This window comes from Trematomus bernacchii, unplaced genomic scaffold (assembly GCF_902827165.1).
Source record: "Trematomus bernacchii unplaced genomic scaffold, fTreBer1.1, whole genome shotgun sequence".
Taxonomy (NCBI): domain Eukaryota; kingdom Metazoa; phylum Chordata; class Actinopteri; order Perciformes; family Nototheniidae; genus Trematomus; species Trematomus bernacchii.
The window spans coordinates 3284429-3299139 of NW_022987705.1; positions in this window are offsets into that span (position 1 = coordinate 3284429).

The following is a 14711-nucleotide window of genomic DNA, read 5'->3' on the forward strand; positions in this document are numbered from 1 at the left end:
CGTCGCTTTGCTTTGCAAAAGTTGAGCAATGTTCAACTTTTGAAGCTTCGACGGAAGCGTCAGCCAATCAAATCATATGCCAGTACAAGCTCTAGCCAATCAAACCGCGTGCTTGTGTGTCCGGGGCGGGAGATTCATGTGATTGGTTGTTGGTCGAGCTTCAGACTCGCCCGCCGGCAAGCTTCAACGCACGCCGCCGTGTGGACACTGCGTAAGGCATTGGTCTGTGGGAAGCCTAACCCAAACCGTCTTGTAAGCATGTGCTGTACACTGAAGACATACTGTATAGCTGAAATACAAAATGTAACAACAGCCATCGTGTTACCTTGAAAACACGTAGATTCTTGCACACACACACCCACAGGGGAGATGGCACAATGGTTTGTCGTAACATATGCTAATTAGAAGTTCTGATGATGGTGCTATATTCAAAACTAAGGGATCACCAAAGTTATCAATCATTATCACTCATATTACTACTGTGTGAATCATGAATTTCTGATCCAAAATGTATGCTAAAATGTCAAAGAGAAGTTACTAACTGTCATACAGATTAGTGCAGTTCTGAGAGCCGTGTGGTTTTTGCGGTTTTCCCGTTGCTGTAGTGTGTTTTATAAGAATGTGTGCATGTAGATGGTCTGCAAAGTCTCAAATCCCAGAGTTCCCTCCCTCTGGAGTTTCTCTGATGAACCTAAAAATGAGAATAATATGTCCTCTTTAAATATGACTGACAACAAAAATAAGACTGGACAAGAGTAGGGATCATGATCATCTGACGCATTGGCAATCCATCTCATAGTTACCACTAACTTTGCACAAACCATCCCCTAATGAGATTGGTTTTGAAATGTAAATCTAAAATGTTTTCTTCACCTAACCTCAAATAACCCTCCTCATTCAGGCGATTCAAGACAAGGCATGTCTTTGAAAGAAACAGTCATTTTATGAGGACACTTTGATCCATAGAGTGCTTTTCATATGCAGAAACACATCATTTAAACCACTGTCACAAACATGTTGTTTTTGTTAGAAACAAATTGTAGATCTTTTCTTTTGTTTTAATATCCATTGCTTTGTTTTATTTTTTTACGGGACAGTGATTTTTGTGCTGCAAGCGTCTGTTATTGCCTCGGGGCTAGCTTGTTGTTTACTGAGTCCATTTTCTGGAAAGAATCCCCCCGGGTTGTTCAGTCCCACCAAACATCAACGGTGACTCACATGGGATAGTGTTGACATTTATGCTTAGAACATCAGTGAAAGAAACAACATTTGGGGTTTTTCCCTTTACTGTAGTGAGTTATAATTTTGTTTGTGCATGCGGGTCTACAAAGGCTAACATCCCAAAATTCTCTCCAGAGGGAGTTTCTCCCCCACACACTCCCCCCCTGCCTAAGACCCTGTTTACGGGTTGTATCCGCATAGTTTATCTTGCGTATAGCCCTTTCGTTTACACGAGGCCGTAACAAAACGATAGAAATGGACCCCGCAAACGATAACGGGTCCCAAGGTGGATAGATCTGCAAACGGAACGCTCTGGGGGGCCAAACGGCTCCGTGTGTACGCCTCTATAGAGAGGCGAAGTCCCTCCCCTTCCGGTGGGACTCATGGGACCTTATTTCGGAAGAAGTTTGTATTGAAGTCAATGGAGAGAGAAAGATTATCTTTCGATCCCGTTTGAATTGTGCCACGAATTACACATATGATGTTTGTCAATCTTAAATAATAATTTCCATGTCAAAAAAGTCACAGTTTGTCGTAAAACTGTTGAAATATAAGAAAAGAAAAATACGCAACTAGAAAGACTACAAATCCCAGAATCCCCGTCCCGCATGCTGGCTCTTACGGAACCGACTAACTCCCCTTGTGTGTATGCACAGCTCTCAACATGCCCAGACTTGGAGTGATTTTCACCTCTTTTAATACTTTCCGCCTCATTCTGAAAGAAAGAAGTGAAATGTGCCAACGTGACGGCCGTCTAGGTGTGTGGTGCGAGACGGGAGATGTAGTTCATTGAGCGGTTCACACAAAAAAAAGTGTTACTTCACAGTTTTACGACACATTTTTATTTTTTTGACTTGCAAAATTATCTTTTAAATTGACAAACATCATATGTGTAATTCGTGGCACAATTCAAACGGAATCGAAAGATAATCTTTCTCTCTCCTTTGACTTCAATACATACTTTTTCCTAAATAAGGTCCCATGGAGGTCCCCCGGAAGGGGAGGGACTTCGCCTCTCTATACGATCATTTTCTGATAACGATGAAATAGCCCCGTCTCCCTCTCTCCATGTCTCCTGCTCAGAGATCAGCTGCTGGGCTGTCAGAAGAGGGGGAGGAAAAGAGAGGCTCCGTTTATTATTCTTATATTATAGAGTCGTTATCAATTTGTTTTAAAGCTCAATAAATAACAAAGAAGACCTTTGACCGACACTTTTCTGATTTTGTCCGGAAGATTGAAACTTTAACGGACATGTTGACCGGAAACTCTGCCGCACGGTTCCCTCGTCCCTTGGAAGAGGCGGAGAGGTGGGTGTTTTTCATCTGCTGGTGGACTACCGGAGAGATTTACAGCAGGAGCACACGCCGTCCACCGCGGAGAATAAACAGAAGGGCAACCATGGCAACCATGCTCCGGGGTCTTCTTCGCTGCTTTTGGTGTATTTTGTGGCGGCAGCAGCGCCACTTACAGGCCCGGCATATGTACTACAGCGTTTCCAGCGTTTCCAGCGGGTCAAGCGGTCTCGTGTGAACGGACACGTTAATTGAGCCGAATGCGTGTGAACGGAAGACTTTTTTGAAAACGCATACGGTGCGTAAACGCAAACGTTCCCGTGTAAATGGGGTCTAAAACGCCTCCATTGGACTCATTTGTTTACTTCCGTAACATAGTGACATCACTATGTAAACATCACGCTTCACTTCTATTGGCTAGTGCTCCAACACATTGTATGTGATAGGCTAAGGGGCAGAAAAACTGTAAGTGGTTGTCCAATCCCAACGGAGCCGGCCAGCTAACCAATCAGAACCAATGGGCTCTGGTTTCAGACAGAGGGTGAAAAGAGGTGCTGCAGCACAGGCAGTATGAGAAAAATAAAGAGCTGTTTGGACATTAAAACGTGGAGACATGTCCCAGGAGAGACACTACATACTGATATGAACCTGAAAATGAGCTTAATCTTATTACACACCTCTTATATATTTGAATATGATCATAATATGTCCTCTTTTACTCAACATTTTTCCTTTTTTTTTCTTTTTTATCCAATTGGATGCACTTCACTCAAGTCTACCGGATCAAATCTACCATGATAATAGAATGAAGGTTTATTAAAGCAAATGCTCAACTGTCAGTAAACAAAGAAATAATTGGACAATATTGAGTATAACTAAACTCATGTTCTTTGGCTGTACATCTTGTACATCACTGATTATGCAGATGACACAGAACAGAGCTCAGCTGTATATGCTTTGGATGGATGAAATGGAGATAAAGCTCCGTGAGAAAGTGAACAGATATCGCATGGACAGACTTTAATCCCACCCATCCCAAAGCCAGCTCTAAGGTGATCTTGTGGATGTCTTTTTCTAATGCGAGCTGCTGTTGGACACAAACATCGGACACATGTTCTGTTTTACCTCAAGAAATCTCCTGACCCACAGGTCTCCTAATGTTTATTTTTCGTTACTAATCCAGCGTGGATAATAATGAAAAGATTACAGAGATAAAAAGTTATCTCACTCTTATTACCTTAACTTAAGTTGTCAGCAGTAAAACATCCACTACCCTCAGAGAAACCCATCTGAAGCCAAATGCAGATTCCAAAAGTAAAATACGAGTTGAGAGGGGATATTTATTACTAATGAAACGTTGTACGTGAGCGTTGGCGGGACCTTCCCAGAAACATTAAAACATGATTTTTGGCCATGTTATGCTTTTGGAGCTTTGCCTTTGCCTGGCTGTGTGATTTCACAGCCTCTCTCTGATAAATGTCCCAGGAGAGGCTGGTCCGGTGGTCAGAAAAACCCCACAACTGTAGCCAGAGTTCCTTCAATCTGTGACGCTGTCTTTCAGAGTATGAACGATGATTGATGTTCGTGTTTCAGAGGAGAACCTGGGAATGGTCCCTGGAGTCGGGGTCGTGACACAGTGGGCTGGGAAACAGTTTTGGGGAATGAATTTGCTTTAAGACGTTGAATTCCAATAAACAACATTCCAGCTACATGGTCTGGCTTGCCGCAAAGACCAGTGTGCTCTTTGTAGACCCAGGAGTACAAGAGTTTTAGGGACTTTATCAAAACATGTTTCCTCATAAAACTTGCAAGCATCTGTTACATCACATAATAATCAAATATATATTTTATTTTCATATAATCTTTTGGAGATTATGTGTTACTTTAAATATGACAAAAACTAAATGATGTAGCCATATCACTCTGTCTGGTCAGCGGCAGTTTTTTTGGAGCTTTCCCTTTCCTCTAGTGCAGGGGTGTCAAACTCAAATACACAGTAGGCCAAAATAAAAAAATGGGTACTAGTCGAGGGCCGGACTGGTTCAATGTTCAAGAATTACAGATCGTAAGGTACTGAACAAAAACAATTATTATTTGTATCTTGCGAAGACCATGAACACAGGGTCGATTAATATTTTGGTTGAATGCATTTAAGTAAAACAATATTCAAGTTACTGCGCTGATAACAACTGAAATATGTCCTGTTGTTTCTGGAGTGCAGATGTTTCCACTATCCTGTCACATGTTTACTGATTTGTGAGCCAAATTCATGACGCTTAGGAAAAAAGGTATTTATAGCTGTGTTTGGACTCCTTGTTTAGTTGCTGTTGCCTGTGTCATTGTTTTGATTTGGTGTCTGACTGAGTGTAGTAACCCAACCCCTTGAAATAAACTGGTCCTTTTAAAGATGTAAGAACAGCAGTAAGAGAGGTTAACAAAGCCAATATGTCACCTTCAGCTATATAAGAATCAACAGCAGTTGCATTAGGAATCAGCAGTAAAAGGGAGAATTGACAAGTTATATTGACAAGGTTCGTTTTAATGCATCGCGGCAATCATGAGATAGCCGAGATGCCGTAAGTGTCTCAATTGCAGAGGACAATATATCCATCTGATTTTGGGTGACAAGAAAACGGGGAATGACTTTACCTAAATGACAAAGTACTGTCCCTTTTTTAAATGCTTCAAAGAATGCCTGCTTTTTCATTTTCCATAAAAACCCAAAAAAATAAATTCACATTCATTATTTTATTGATGTTTTTGTTATACGTTCTTAAAGTTTGCCACCATTATTGAATGTAATCTATTGGTTGTATATTGATTTTGTTTTTTCTATACAATTTTGATTAACATTATTCTGGTGGAGGATCCAAATAAGCCCAACAGGTTTTTTTCCTCTTCTTCCTGCACTGTTTATTATTTGTTATCTGGCATGTTTGTGTATATATAAAATTGAAAAATCAAAGTATCGGCCAACTACAATAAATGAATGGATGTCACCAGGTTGGTAACCAAACAGGAAACTATGCAGGACGTTGTGTACAACACACTTCCAGTGGAGCTTCTGCACAGCATTTGTTTATACAGTAACATAGTGTTCATATTAGGACAAAATCCAAACATATCATATGTCCCATCCTGAAAAAACTCTTATTCAAATTCACTGGTTCCTGCAATAAACGGCACACTCCATTGCAACCTTTAACTTTTCTTTACACACAAGAAAACTATACACAATTGCAGATTTTGGTGGAGCAATTGGCGGAAAAAACCCAAACCTTTCGTAGTAAATACAACAAATCAAAATACCTTCCAGAGACAACCATCAGAGCACCAATAACTTGCACTTTTTTTTATGACTAATTCAACCCAAGCAGAACATTAACTCCTCTGTTAAAAAAAGGACCTATAATTATTAAAACCGTAAAAATCTTCTGAGAGACCCTGATGAAACGCTGTGTACTGTGTTCTTCAGAAGTGTATTTTACAGAGTAGGGCAGTTCAAACAGCTTACCGAGTGCACACATGTCTGCCGTGTCCCTCACTCAGCGCCCTGCAGAGCGCTGACCCAAGGCTGCGTCTGGCCGGCTGCCAGAGGCGTCACTCAGAGACTCCAGTTCATCCACAACGGATGTGGATGTCTTCATTATGGCTGTGACAGCAGCTCAGGGCCCTTTCAGCACACACACACACACACACACACACACACACACACACACACACACACACACACACACACACACACACACACACACACACACACACACACACACACACACACACACACACACACACACACACACACACACACACACACACACACACACACACACACACACACACACACACATTTGGCTCCCCTTGATGCAGGTGTGGTTTTGGGTCTTTGCCAGTGAACCAGATAAAAGGATGCCATCAGTGTATGAGTTCATTGCAACACAGGAAAGAGCAGTAAATCAGTGTATTTAGTGACGTCCAAAACATTGGGCTGATATCCTGAAATTATTTCCTTGCTTTGATTCTTCCATTTTCCTTTAATACACTATAGGTAAAGATCAAGTTAGGGTAAGAGGGATCTTTAACCATAAGAATCCATCCATACCAGAACATTCATTGTATTTACTAGCAGGACAGAACAAGGGTAATTATGGCCTTAAAGTGGACCTATCATGCTATATTTGAAAAATATATTGTAGGGCCATACCTATATAAAACATGTCTGTGAAGTTTTTTTTTCAAAATACCAAACAGATCACCCATTGTAGCCATGCCTCATACTGCTCAAACCCCTCTTTTGAAGCCCTGTTAGAGAAACGCGGATCTTGGGTCCTTAGCTTGAAAATAAATAAATAAGAGGAGGCGGAGCTAATGCCTGATCAGAATTCTACCGGAGATAAAGTTAAATTCGGTTGTGATATTTCGCCATCCTGTTTAAACCACGTCAAGGATTATTTCTGAAATAGTATGGAGCTCAAATGCTTTTTCTCTTGCAGGTTTATCACAAGGTGAGTTCCTTTTTTATTTCCTGCTTTTCAAACACATGTGCAGTACAGGTTAGCTCTGAGTGTTAGCGAGGCTTGCTAATGTAAACAAAGACGTCCAAAACACGTCAGGCATTGTTTCTGATAGCAACTTTCTGTGGGTCCGCCACCGATTTGACGTCAGATCGGATGGAATCTGTATCCGCTCGTTGTACACTTGTTTTTAAAAGATTTGGGTACGGAGGAAAAGAGAGAGGGTTTTATTTTCTGATGCTGCGTGAGTTCCCCGACGCACCGGGGACACATATTTATGTATAAAAGACATCACAAAGTGCATTTTGCATGATAGGTCCCCTTTAAGTTAGACCAGCAATTGATGCTACAGTTTACCTTGTGTTGAATTGTGCTATATAAATAAGCTTAGCCTTGCCTACTGTTCATAATATTTTGTAATTGGACAACGCAACAGATGTATCCTGATTTAAACATTATTTCAGTCTTTACAAGCTAATATAATTCTTGCATTGAAGTGCCGCTACTGTACATAGTAAATTACCAGCCCAAAAAAAGGCAACTTAGAAGGGACTTTAAACACAATAAATATTTGATTTACGAATAGCAGGTGCAACCCAATCCCTGGTTAAGGGCTTGAACTCTTATCGATTTATCAAACATTTACTCTCGTTGGACATTACAAGGATAAAGGGCTACAAGTGAATATGTTTGTCTTTATAAATTGTATGCTAATGACAAATATTTTTACATGAGGATTGCATGATTCCTCACAATATAATATGCAGTATACCGTTACTCCTTTTCTTACTACCTACACCGACAGTCCAGGGGTATTTAAAGCGATATTAAAGTGTAGAGAGAGTAGATTTTCCAAAAACGTGGTAAAATCTTACAATGTTCTGCTGCTGAGCTGCAAGAGGGCAACCAGCTTAAACACACATTTATAGAAAAAAAAAGGTTGAAGGCAACTACAAATTGTGGAATTTGAAGGCACCGGCAAGACAGAGATTAGGATGTCACCAGGTTTCCTCTCAACAAGAGGATTTAGAGAGAAAGAGAGTGAGTAAAGTGGTTAAAGGGGTTAGAGAGGGTAAAAGACTTACCACACTGTAATGTAAATGGTCATTTGAGAAATGACTCATTAACTGCATTTGCGGCGGGACCTCAACATGAATTATCCATTCAAACCCACATTGGCATGAAAACTGGATATTGTTCAAACTATTTCTTTTTGGCAGTTATATCTTTGCCTACAGCACGTAATTATTATCTGGGAGGATATCCTGCTTTAGCGAATTCTTCTGAGTCGTTGAAAGCTTGACACAGAATGATACAGATAATTGCACAACGTTCACACAGCCACAAGTACGTCAGCAGTCATTTTAGCTGATTTCAACATAAAAGTATTAGTAATTTCATATGAACAGCTGAGACATCACACTGCTGGGAAATGAAGCTTCTAATCGACCCGTTTCCACACAATTGATTTTTAAAAGCTGAATTCTGGTGCAGCTAATGTTTCTGTGAAAGTTTATTCCATCAAAGAAAACATTTAATTGATTCTGACAGACTTATTCTGCTTGACTATTGTATCTGTGTATTTTGGCACCATGGCTTTGGAAACATAGGCACCCACATGTAAAAACTTTTAGAGTTATTGATAATAAATGTTTGGAAGATTGACCTTGAGAAGACAAATCTGTGCCAAAAGTAGATGGCATCCCCCTCAAACAGAGCGCTGCAGAGATTTTAGCCTCCTTTAACCCACTGTACCGCTTTTACAACCATCAATTTTAGTAATTGCTTCAGTCCCTCATCAACCTCATTTCCAGGAGGCAGCAGGAGGCAGCTGCTTTCAGCAAAAAAACTCCAATAAACCGACTGTCCACTTCCTGCCCACTAAATGACAGGTAGTTAGTCACTAGCTTAAGTTTTAAAAGCTTAAACCAAAGCTAAAAGGAGAGTGAAGGATGTTTTGTAGCCATGAAGTTGTTCCAGGTCTGCTTTATCCGGCAATAGTATGCTGAGCATTAATTAGCCATTGTTAAAGCCATTTCCTGCTACAATACCACCTGGATACTTAAAGGTTAATAGGATTGGTCAAGCTCAAAACTAACAACATTGATAAATAGCACTATAGGTAACATGATAAAATATGCAAGAGTGTTGAACTGTTCCTTTAAGAGTATAGTCCATCTGTTTTCTTTTGCAGTATGTCCATAAATGTGTCAGAATCAATAGGAAAGCTTGGTTTTCCCTACTGCAAGTTGAATTACAGGGTATATTTAGGGTAAATACTGCACCTCTTCACAAACCGAAACACACATATTAAGCACGTATGCATGCGGGGTATTGCCCAGAGCTGTAATGTTTTTTCTGCAACTTCCTGATCAGTTTAATTACCCATCAAGCATCTGGCTGACCCAGAGCCTCAGCCAGCTGACTCCGGGCCACAACTGGATATGAATAACAAATCAAGCCAAAATTGCAACATAGAAACCAAACGTTCCCTGAGCACTCTAATGCAGTGTCAAAAGAGGCTTTTAGACTAAATAATATTGATTTTGACATGGCAAATCCAGAGCCTGGACAGTGATTGTTACAGTAAGTATAAAAATCATGTGTAGCCATAACAAGATTATACTCAATTCAGGTTCATATTTGTATTTTGTGTCTCCACTGTGACATGTCTCCATGCTTTAATGTAAAAAAAAGCTCTTTATTTTTCTCATACTGCCTGTGCTGCAGCACCTCTTTTCACCCTCTGTCTGAAACCAGAGCCCAGTCTGCTCTGATTGGTTAGCTGGTCGGCTCTGTTGTGATTGGTCAACCACTTAGAGAGCGTATCACGTACAATGTGTTGGAGCGCTAGCCTATTGAAGCGCGATGGGTTAAGTAGTGATGTCACTATGTTACAGAAGTAAACAAAGGAGTCCAATGGAGGTGTTTCAGACAGGGAGGGGTAGTGTGTAGGAGAGAAACTCCTTCAGGAGGGAGCGTTGGGATTTAGGCCTTTGCAGACCATTTACATGCACAAAAACCTATATAACACGAGGGATAACACCCAGGATGCGCCGGTGAAGATGGCCGCATCGTCTTTGTGCTCCCCTCCAACTTTGCCCATTTTCGTATTTTGTACATATTTTTTTTACTTTTGCCGTTTTACTTTTAACATGGTTCGCAACATGCTAGCCGACCGCACCTACTCTGCCATACAATACAGCAGAGAGGAACTTCTCCAATTGCGAAACTTCGTGGACAATAATAACCCTCCGACAAACAATGGAGATTCACCATGGCTACCTGTTGCTGTTCTACCTGAGAGACGCAAGAAGAGGACAAAGCGCGGATGCCGGGCCGGGTTGCTGGTCAGACTGAGGAAACGAGAGAATCGGCCCCCTCTTCCGAGTATTCTTCTGGCTAATGTTCAATCCATTGAAAATAAGCTAGATGAACTCAGAAGCCGGATTGCTTTTCAACGGGACATTAAGAACTGTAACGTGTTAATTCTCACTGAGACTTGGCTCAACCCCGCTATCCCGGACTCCGCCATTGTCCCTGATGGATTCTCTATTTTCCGTCAGGACCGGACTGCAAACTCGGGGAAAAGTAAGGGAGGCGGTGTGTGTGTAATGACTAACAACAACTGGTGCTCAGATGTGAAGATTATTTCATCGGACTGTTCCGCACATCTCGAGCACCTCATGATCTCATGTCGGGCCTTCCATCTGCCGAGGGAATTCACATCTGTTGTGATAACAGCAGTGTATATCCCGCCGCAGCCACTCGCCGACAACAACACGGCACTCGATCAGCTGTTTGGGATTATTGATAAAACCGAGACTTCACGGCCAGATGCGGCGTTCGTTGTGGCCGGAGATTTCAACACCGCCAACATGAAGAAGGTTTTGCCAAAATATTACCAACACATCAGCTTCCCGACGCGCGGGGATAACATACTGGACCATGTTTATTCCCCTTTCCGGAATGGATATAAGGCTCTCCCTCGCCCTCCCTTCGGCAAATCAGACCATATCTCACTACTGTTGTTGCCTGCGTACAAGCAGAAACTTAAAAGGGACAGACCGATTACAAGAACAGTACAACGATGGAGCGAGGAGTCAGATGAGGCACTGCAGGATTGCTTTGCATCCACGGATTGGAGTGTGTTTGAGGACAATAACATCAACACACACACGGACACTGTCATCTGCTACATTGGGAAATGCATCGATGACGTGGTACCGAAGGTTTCTGTACGGACATTCCCAAATCAAAAGCCCTGGATAACCTGCGATGTGCGTAGCAAACTGAAAGCGCGCACTATCGCGCACACAGCGGGAGATTTGGAGGAGTACAGGAAGTCTAGGTATGATCTCCGGAGAGCAATTAAAAATGCAAAGAGACAGTACAAAGAAAAGGTGGAATCTGACTTTAAAGGCTGTAACACTAGGAATATGTGGGCGGGACTAAGGACAATGACTGACTACAAAGGAGCAGCGGGGGGTGCTGCGGGAGTGTCTGCGTGCGCATCTCTCCCAGATGAGCTGAACAGTTTTTTTTGCACGCTTTGAGAGCAGCCGGGCTGTGGAGGTACAGAGGGACCAGGAGCTACACTGCCCTTTTGTTTTAAATAGGGCAGATGTGTGTAAATCCTTTAAAAGGGTTAACCCACACAAGGCTCCTGGACCTGATGGCATCCCTGGCCGTGTTCTCAGGGTGTGTGCAGTTCAGCTGGCAGAGGTGTTCACAGACATCTTCAACAGGTCCCTGCTGCAGTCTGTAGTCCCCACATGTCTTAAACACTCCACCATCGTTCCTGTCCCCAAAAAGACAATCATCACCTGCCCCAACGACTACCGCCCAGTAGCACTCACCTCCACCATAATGAAGTGCTTTGAGCGGTTAGTCAAATCATTCATCACCTCCTCCCTCCCTGACTCTCTGGACCCCCTGCAGTTTGCCTACAGAGCAAACAGGTCCACTGACGACGCCATAGCCCTCACCCTCCACACTGCCCTCTCACACCTGGACCCGAAGAACAGGAACACATATATGAGAATGCTGTTCATTGACTACAGTTCAGCATTCAATACCATTGTGCCCTCCAAGCTGGCCATCAAGCTCAGAGACCTCGGGCTCAACAGCGCCCTCTGTGACTGGATCCTGAACTTCCTGACGGGCAGACCCCAGGCAGTGCGGGTGGGAAACATCACATCCTCCACCCTGATTCTAAACACCGGTGCCCCTCAAGGCTGCGTGCTCAGCCCTCTCCTCTACTCCCTGTTCACCCACGACTGCGTGGCCACACACAGCTCCAACACCATCGTGAAGTTTGCTGATGACACGACCGTCATCGGCCAGATCACAGACGATGACGAGACGGCGTACAGAGAGGAGGTCGAAAACCTGACATCTTGGTGCCAGGATAACAACCTCCATCTCAACATCAGCAAAACAAAGGAGCTGATTGTGGATTACAGGAAGCAGCAGGGAGAGGGACACGCCCCCATCGCCATCAATGGGACTACGGTGGAGAGAGTCAAAAGCTTCAGGTTCCTTGGGGTCCACATCACTGAGGACCTGACATGGTCTCTTCACACCACCACCATCACCAAGAAAGCTCGACAGCGGCTCTTCTTCCTCCGCAGGTTGAGGAGGTTCAAAATGGATTCCAGGATACTCTGCAACTTCTACAGGTGCACGATAGAGAGTATCCTGACTGGCAGCATGACGGCCTGGTACGGCAGCTGCACCGACCTCAATCGTAAGGCTTTACAGAGGGTGGTGAAAACTGCACAGCACATCACCAGGACGGAGCTGCCATCCATGGAGGACCTTTACTCCCAGCGGCTCAGGAAGAAATCACTACGGATTATCAAAGACCCCCATCACCCCAGCCACAAACTGTTCTTTCTGTTGCCGTCTGGCAGACGTTACCGCAGCATCCTGGCAAGGACAAGAAGATTCGGAGACAGTTTCTTCCCGCGGGCAGTGAGACTGTTAAAAAATTGAACTGTTGAAACAACATCAAACATTCATCTGCTACTCAGTAGCATGTATCTAATACCTAATATATATATATATATATATATATATATATCATTCCAATAACTTGTATATAGACTCTATTGCACTATTCCACATCATAACTTTATTTCATTTTATAACTATTATTATTTTTGTATTGCTCATGCTCTTATTGTTATTATGTTATTATGTTGCATTGTTGGAGAAGCCTGTGACATAAGATTTTCAACTACATAATTACTCTGTAACTATGTCAGATTGACAATAAAGAACCTTGAACCTTGAACCTTGAAGGGAAAACCCCAAAAAAGGACAATAGGGCCTCTTTAACATTTATCACAATGATGTACGTTATTAATTGAAATGAAATGTATATATAAAAAAGATAATTACAGTAAAGCTCTTTTTTTAGAACCTTAATTCATATTTAAAATACAATAATTGGAGAGCTTGTTGGAAAGCACAACGGTTCTGAGAAATCAAACATTTTCATTTAATTTGCTACAGTCTCAGTGTCAGTGACCTCAGTCTGAGGACAACTGAAGCTTTGCTACACACCGTCTACTCTGCAGGCACGACAAGGTGTGTGTGCTTTATTTTACAGTCAGTGTGTTTGCCTGGATCCTCAGAACAACAGCTTGGGTCCAGAAGGCCCCAGTGATCCTCGTGGTGCCCCCCACCCCCAACAAACACTCACACACTTTCTCTGTTTCCCTCGGCTGTGAAGACGGGGCCGACATCACTCCGCCCTTCACCCTGTGACTCATTCACAGAATATTCTATTTTCCCCTTCCCATTTCTTTTTTTTCCCCCAAGGCTAAAGCTATCCATTTAATCTAGCAGAGGCCTTAAAACAGCTGTTGTGAAACACACATTTCTTTGGCACAAAAAAATCACGCATCAGCAGCGGATTATCTCTGCTCTAACATACTTATAACATATTGTACAGGGTATCCTACTGTAGTCAGCTGAAGTGACAGCTGCACTTTTCCTTAATTCTCAAAGAGGAAATATTATGGATCATATTTGTATTTAGTGTCTCTACTGTGACATGTCTCCATGCTTTAATGTTCAAAAAGCTCTTTATTTTTCTCATACTGCCTGTGCTGCAGCACCTCTTTTCACCCTCTGTCTGAAACCAGAGCCCAGTCTGCTCTGATTGGTTAGCTGGCTGGTTCTGTTGTGATTGGTCAACCGCTTAGAAATGTCCCGGCCCTTAGCCTTTCACGTACAATGTGTTGGAGCGCTAGCCAATAGAAATGGGACTGTTACGGATGTCACTGTTTCGGAAGTAAACAAAGGAGTCCAATGGAGGTGTTTCAGAGGGGGTTGTGTGGGAGAGAAACTCCCTCTGGACGGAACTCTGTGATTTTAGCCTTTGCAGACCATTTACATGCACACAACATTTTATAACACACTACAGGAAAGGGAAACCCCCAGAGAGCATAATAGGGCCTCTTTAAGTACCAGAACTCTTAAGATAAAACAAAGGAAATTAACTTTGGATTACACTATCATTATTTTGAAGTGTATCGTCCAAGCACTGCCATTAGGGAGTTTGTTGAAAACATCTGATGATAAAACACATCATCAAAAGGTGAACATGGAGCCTCATACGGCTGTGCCCTCAGTAACAATGCATGCCAGAGTTACATCAGCCAAAGTGCAGTAT